The sequence below is a fragment of the Nipponia nippon genome, unplaced genomic scaffold (assembly GCF_047370975.1).
Source record: "Nipponia nippon isolate SJK-2023a ecotype South Korea unplaced genomic scaffold, ASM4737097v1 scaffold_2, whole genome shotgun sequence".
Taxonomy (NCBI): Eukaryota; Metazoa; Chordata; class Aves; order Pelecaniformes; family Threskiornithidae; genus Nipponia; species Nipponia nippon.
In genome coordinates, this window is record NW_028262336.1 from 3,675,037 (window position 1) to 3,681,169 (window position 6,133).

Here is a 6,133-nt window from a genome sequence, read left to right on the forward strand (position 1 = left end):
AGGGCTGTAAGGGAGAGCTGGACTTTCACAGCAACCGCGTGCCTTTGGTCGATGCGGGAATGCAGTCCTGGATCTTGCTGCATGCCCAGCTAACTCCTGATGTGCTGGCACAGGTGTTTTCTTCTTGGTATATCCTACTGCCCCCTGAGAGTCGGCATTCAGCCGGGTCGCTCTCCCACGTGGTCAGCGGAGCTAAAGCTTTCTCTTCCAGGGATTCCCCGCTCTCTGCATCGCCCGTCTCTGCTCGTGCTCTCCAGAGGCAAGGCTGGGTCCTCCAGGACAAGGTAGGTGGAGAACAACCAACCTCTTCCCTCGTGGAAGCGCGTGAGTGGCTGCAGCAGAGTGGTTGTGACCGGGGTGCTCTGTTGGGAGAGCTGCGGCAGGGCAGCCTGCCCGAGTCCAGGGCATCCTGCAGAGCCCCCTCACTTGCCGCAGAGTGAGAAAATGTGGCTGTGGGCAAATGCAACCTTGTCCCCAGGCAGAGCTGCCTGGCCGAGCGCAGCCCCTTCCAAGCAGAGGAGCCGCGGGCCCTGCGTACGGTGGCAGGGCCCTGGGGTCTGGGTACGCAATGGATTGCTAAGGGGTTGGTTCTTTGGTTGGGTTTTTTTCCATAAGCAAAGTTTTTAAAAACTGGTGGAATCCAGGAGTTAGAACAGGACTGTTCATCTTAGCTGGCTGCTTGAACGCCCTGTGCTTTATGCCACCTCCGTGTGGTGAGCGTTCGTGGGGTCCAGACGCCTGCCGCTGACACAGGGGCGCGTGGCCGGGCTTGCCGGGGGAGGCCGGGGCTGCAGGGAGCGAGGCAGGGTCAGACGTGCAGTGGGAACGGCGCGTGAACTTGAGAGGAGGCAGGAGGCACTCGTCCTCCTCTCACCAGCCCATCGGCTACCCCACTATCGCTCTCTGCAACGGCCTGAAAGGAGGCTGGAGCCAGGTGGGGGTCGGTCTCTTCTCCCCAGTAACAAGCGATAGGACGAGAGGAAACGGCCTCAAGCTGCGCCAGGGGAGGGTTAGGTTGGATATTAGGAACAATTTCTTCACCGAAAGGGCTGTCAGGCCCTGGCACAGGCTGCCCAGGGCAGGGGTTGACTCCCCATCCCTGGGAGTATTGAAAAGATGGGTAGACGTGGCGCTTAGGGACATGGTTTAGTGGTGGGCTGGGCAGTGCTGGGTTAACGGTTGGACTCGATGATCGTAAAGGTCCTTTCCAACCTCAACGATTCCGTGATTCTATGTTTCCTACAGCATAAGAGCAGGCGTGTCCCCCTCCTCCCTTCTGCAGCTCGTTCCTGTAACCAAATCCTTTGCCAGGCAAGAGCGCTCGGGAGGCGGATGGTGAGTGCTGGCAAAACCCAGGGTGTTTTTGCTCACGGAGATCACCGATGTTGTTTGGGATGCAGTCATTTGTTAGCAGCCTCGGGAAATGAAGGGCGCTACCCAGCTGGGGAGTCTTTGGACCATCTCAGTGACACCTCATCCCTCTTGCAAGATTTTTGTTTCATGGCACCAGGCTTAGGAATGTGCTGGTCGACGGAAGCTGTTTCTGCTGGAGACAACAAATTTGGGGCCTGCACAGCAATGAAAAATGGTTTGCATTTGGCTGGAGGCAGAAAAATTATGTGGGCGAGTGGAGAAAGGCTTCCATAGGTAAGGAACCAACATGGTGTTTGCAAGAGGCTTTGAAGGGAAGGGCTGGCTATTACTGGCTCGGTAACAAACAAAAGGGAGATTCGTTCTTAGGATCAGTCCTGCAGCAAGTTCAGGAGAGAGGAGTGAATGCAGCTTTTCAGCCTCCGTAACGCTGGCGGGCGCGGCTGCTTTCCAAATGCTAGCGATGTAAAATGGTGAGCAAGATGGTGCTGGCCGAGAAGGGTATTTAGGAGAAGGTTTAGTGTGCTCTCAGTTTAGGGGCTACGTAAGAGCACTGGTTACATCTTTCAGGCTTCTTGCTGCATCTGTATTCAGAGCACTGGTGTTGTCACGCTCAGCGTTGACGTCACCAAGAGCAACAGCATTGGGTCCTTGCTGCGCAGCTGCAATTAGCTCACTGCAATTTGCATTGCAGGTAGCACCGCACGCTTCCAGCCGCTGCCCCAAAGCAGAGGATGAGTGTCCCCGCGCCCAGCACCGACCGAGGAGCTCCGGGATGGGCAAGGAGCGCAGGTTACTACGAAAGCTCCCCGTTGGGGAAGAGATGTGATAAACCTCAGGCGGTCGGGCACGGGCTGGGCTGTGCAACAGGTCCAGCGAGCCATGGACTAGCGGCCAGCCGCAATGGTGAGCGTTTGCAGGGGCAGTCGCAGCTCTCGGGTCTGTTGGGGATGGTGTGCTGCGCCTGGCTGGCCAGGGAGGGCTCTAGCCCGCAGTAAGAAGTGGAGACAGGTGAGCAGCCCAGGAAGGAATCAGGAAGGGGACATCCCTCCTGAGCGCAACGTGAAGGATTGGGCTCTGGCACCTGGGAAAAGGCCAAGAGCCATGGCCTGGACTCCAGCCGCGGGAGGTGGAGGAAGAGGTACGTGGCGTTGCCGCAGCGTGTGGGAGAAAAGGAAGAACGAGAGGGAACGAATGATACGGTCGGAGCAGAGAGCCAGAGCTGCCTCTCCTCCCCGGGACTCAGCGTGCACCCGTCCCATCGGCCCGCTGGGGTTTTCTCTCTCCTGCCAACGGTGTCTGTTGAGGTGCTTTCCCTGCCGTGTCTGCTCCCGGCAGTGGCTGTGAGAGCTGGGGGCCTCGGTCCAGAGCGGTCCCAGGCAAATTGAATTTATTAGTCTGGGCTTACACGTTAACGTCTCGGGGAGTTGGCAGTTTTGGCAGATGTTCAAAATGATTCCTGCCTCTGGTGGGGTGGAGAGCGGAGGTGGGTATGAAACAATGGCTCCTCTTCCAAGGCCAGGTCCGACTCTGGAGGGCACTGGGGCGAGGAGGCTGGTGGATGCCGAGAAGATACTGACTTCCCAGCCAGAAAAACGCAGGAAAAGCTTCATGAACAGGATTCTGGTGGAAGCAGGGAGACTGGACTGGGAGGAGGTGAAGTGAGTGCAATTGGAGCTTGTTAAAAGCCTTTGGCATGTGAGGACCATACTCGTAGGGTTATCCTCCCCCCTGAAGTTGTGTGAGGGCTGAACTGAGCCCAGCAAAGCAGCAGGCAGATCCTGTGCGCTTGCCAGAGCAGGAGCAGCGAAAACAGCAGCGCCTAGAAAGTGGCAGGAACTCTTTCAACAGCCCCACAGCCAGGTCTGCAGCAGCAACTTTTGTGATGGGCATGCTGCTATTAAGGGAGGCAGGCGAGATGGCAGAGCATGGGTTTGTTGTGGTTTTGACAAAAATGTAGATATAGTAAGTGTCCAGAGAAAAAGGTGCGTTGGCTTCCAGTTGTCCTACCGAAAGTCCTTTTTGCTGGCCTGAACTGTAGTTATCACAATAGATTTCCTCCTTCCCCACTGCAAGATCCGTATCGGCAGGGAAAACCTGAGACAATTTGCATTCCTTTATTTACTGCAAAGAGACCGATTTTTCACCGTTCTTGCAGCGCAGTGACCCCGAAGGCTGATTCGGTTCAGCCCGTCTCCCGCACCTGTCAGGATGCCGAAGGCGGCGGAGCGGCACAGCCAGGCTCCCTCCCGGCGGGCAGCTGGGGAAAGGAAAGCGGGACAAGCAGAATTTCCCCAGTGGTGCCACTGTATCGGTGCAGCCCTGGAGGCATCTGCTGTGTTTGTTTCGGGTCCCGGCTCCTCCCCAGGGTTGTTCTGACTTCTGCTAGGAGAGGGAATGGTGCATTCTTGTGCTGTTGATTTATGATCCCAATTCCCTCTCACTGCGCTCGTTTTCTTTCTCAAAGCACATTCTGCAAAGCTTGAAAAAAACCCCCGCACATGACCATTGAAAGCAGTTTCTAGAGCAGACTCTCCTGCAGGAATCCTGACGTGGCCTTCAGTTTACATGTGAGGCAATGTCACGTGGAAAACATGGCTTTACCCAGACCGTGTCCCTTAAATCGTAACAGAAGCCAAGACGTTTCCAGGTCAGCCTGTGCGTAGCATCTGGAGTCCCCTGCCCCCTCGTTGTCGTGCAGAGGGCTCTATCCTAGCAGAGGACCAGAGCGCTGCAACCTACATCCATTCCTACACCTGTCGGAATACTTCCTCTCTTTTTAAAACGACGTCAAATTGTACAACGAGCCACACGAAGAACGTTTATGTCGACATACCACCTCAGAAATACAGTAAATGCCTCAATGGATCGGTCGTCCTGTTCTACTGTTGCGCTGCATCAAGTTTTCCATGTCTCTCTTATTACATTGGATCGTGTGATTTGTGTTATCCCCCCTCTTTCAACCAGGCTAAATTCGTCCAAGGTGGCCTGAGGCAAAAGAGCCGATCCCCGCACAGCTTCTCCTCCCACACTGTGCAGAGTGTTTCTTTTCTATGTTTTTGCATTTGCTACCTTCTCTTTTCCTGACCAGCTGTGTACGCTATGAGAATTTTCCCAAATCCCCAAAGCCTAACGGGATCGCCCTCACAGAGTCCTAACCAAAACGCATTACCCATCTCGGACTCCTGCCAGACGTTGCAGTGCTTACAGAGGCTGCCTGAGCCACCAGTCACCTCCTGCCGCTGGTTCAGGGATCTGGAGACCAGCAATGGTTTCTTGGTGCAGCTCCCCTTTTCCTCTCTCCAGTTCTTATTCACAGCTCAGTGGAATACGGGGTATTCAGACTTTTTTGCCTCCTCTCTCTCTCCCCTCCCTGCCTCCTGTCCCCCCAACCCAATCCACAAACCAGAAACCTGACGCAAAATTTTTCCAGGAATGCACTAATGAGCCCGAATTTTTGACCAGCTGCTGGTTTGTGTTTTGGAGGAGCAGCGCTACGTCCAGGATTGGTTAGCTCGACCATACCTGAGGCTTTACAGACCCGGCATAACGAACGGGCTACCAGTTCCAGAGAAATGATGGAAGTGCACAGAGCTCAGCGCATTCTCACATTAGCACCGAGAGCTAACGCTGCTGTTTGTTCCAGAAGTTGTAGCCATCCATGAGTAAGCATTTTGGGTGTGGTGGTGTGGCTGTGCCTGCTCCTCCAAAAGCTGGTGCGCTTGATGTTGGTATCGGTGTAAATGTACCTTTCCGACACTAAACCGACAGGAATTTTGACAGGTGAGTGCTGGAGAGCTGAGCAAGTCCCTGACAGCTCTCTGATCAGATGCACTGCGCCTGTCTGCAGCCTGCTGATTTCTGACATCCTGAGCTGGAGCACCCCCGTGCTTGCAAACAAGGCAAAGCCTTTCTGCACAGTCCCCTGGAGCTGGAAAGCCAGAGTGACTAACACTGTTCTAAGAAAAATAAGATTCTTTCCAGAATCGTTCTCCTTTGGGATGACAAAAAGCAAGAAGAGGTCAGCCCAAAGAGTAACGTTTCTGGAAAAGCCATAAGCTCTGGCTAATGGGTTCTTTGCACAAGCTACATCAGCCCCTGCCGTGTCATTCTGCTATCACCTAGCTTTTGTTATTAGTGCCAGACGCTGCCTGGTTGGCAGGAACCACTTTGCTGAGGTCAAGGGTGCCTTTTCTTTATGCAAGGACTAATTATGTGAAAAGATGATGCAAGATCTGACTGTTTTCATTCAACTTCAACCCTTTATTAATAGCAGTGCTAATGCAGGAAGCCACTCTTTGCTTTACTCCGCTAAGGAAATCAGTGGGACATGCTTGAGAAAAGACTCTGCGTATGGTCTCAACTCAAAATTTCCCATTGCTGGAATACTTTTTCATTTAATGTTATTGATGCAAGGAAACACCATCAAAAGCCCAGGTGCAGATCTTTATTGGTCTGTGCCAGGAAAACAAACAAGGAACGCTAACACTGCTTTCTCACTCAAGCTTCTCTTAATAATTAGAAGAGGCAAATTAGTTAATGAGGTCCAAAGCTAGTTGGGGAGGGGGCGGAGGGGGCTGGTCTGGGGCTGCCACACCAAAATGTATACAGAGTGGTTCCAGGACAACATTGCTGGCAGGCAGCAGGGGGGACAGCCCAAGGGAGGGAGAGGATTTTCCATTCTGGGTGCCCTGAAAAAAAGTAAATATAATGTGCTTCCCTCTCCTCCACCATGCTCTGAGCTGAAATCAGAGAGGGGAAG

At 53.7% G+C, this 6,133-nt stretch overlaps 1 protein-coding gene across 1 annotated transcript in view; it reads right to left on the reverse strand.

Annotated features, from left to right (window-relative positions):
• Positions 1 to 5,859: 5,859 nt before the first annotated feature.
• CFAP91 (cilia and flagella associated protein 91) overlaps positions 5,860 to 6,133 on the reverse strand; it is a 31,747-nt gene continuing 31,473 nt past the window's right edge. Inside the window, exon 18 of the mRNA XM_087757208.1 lies at positions 5,860 to 6,062. The gene's annotated coding sequence lies outside the window, so the exon portion shown is untranslated. The remainder of the gene's footprint in view (positions 6,063 to 6,133) is intronic.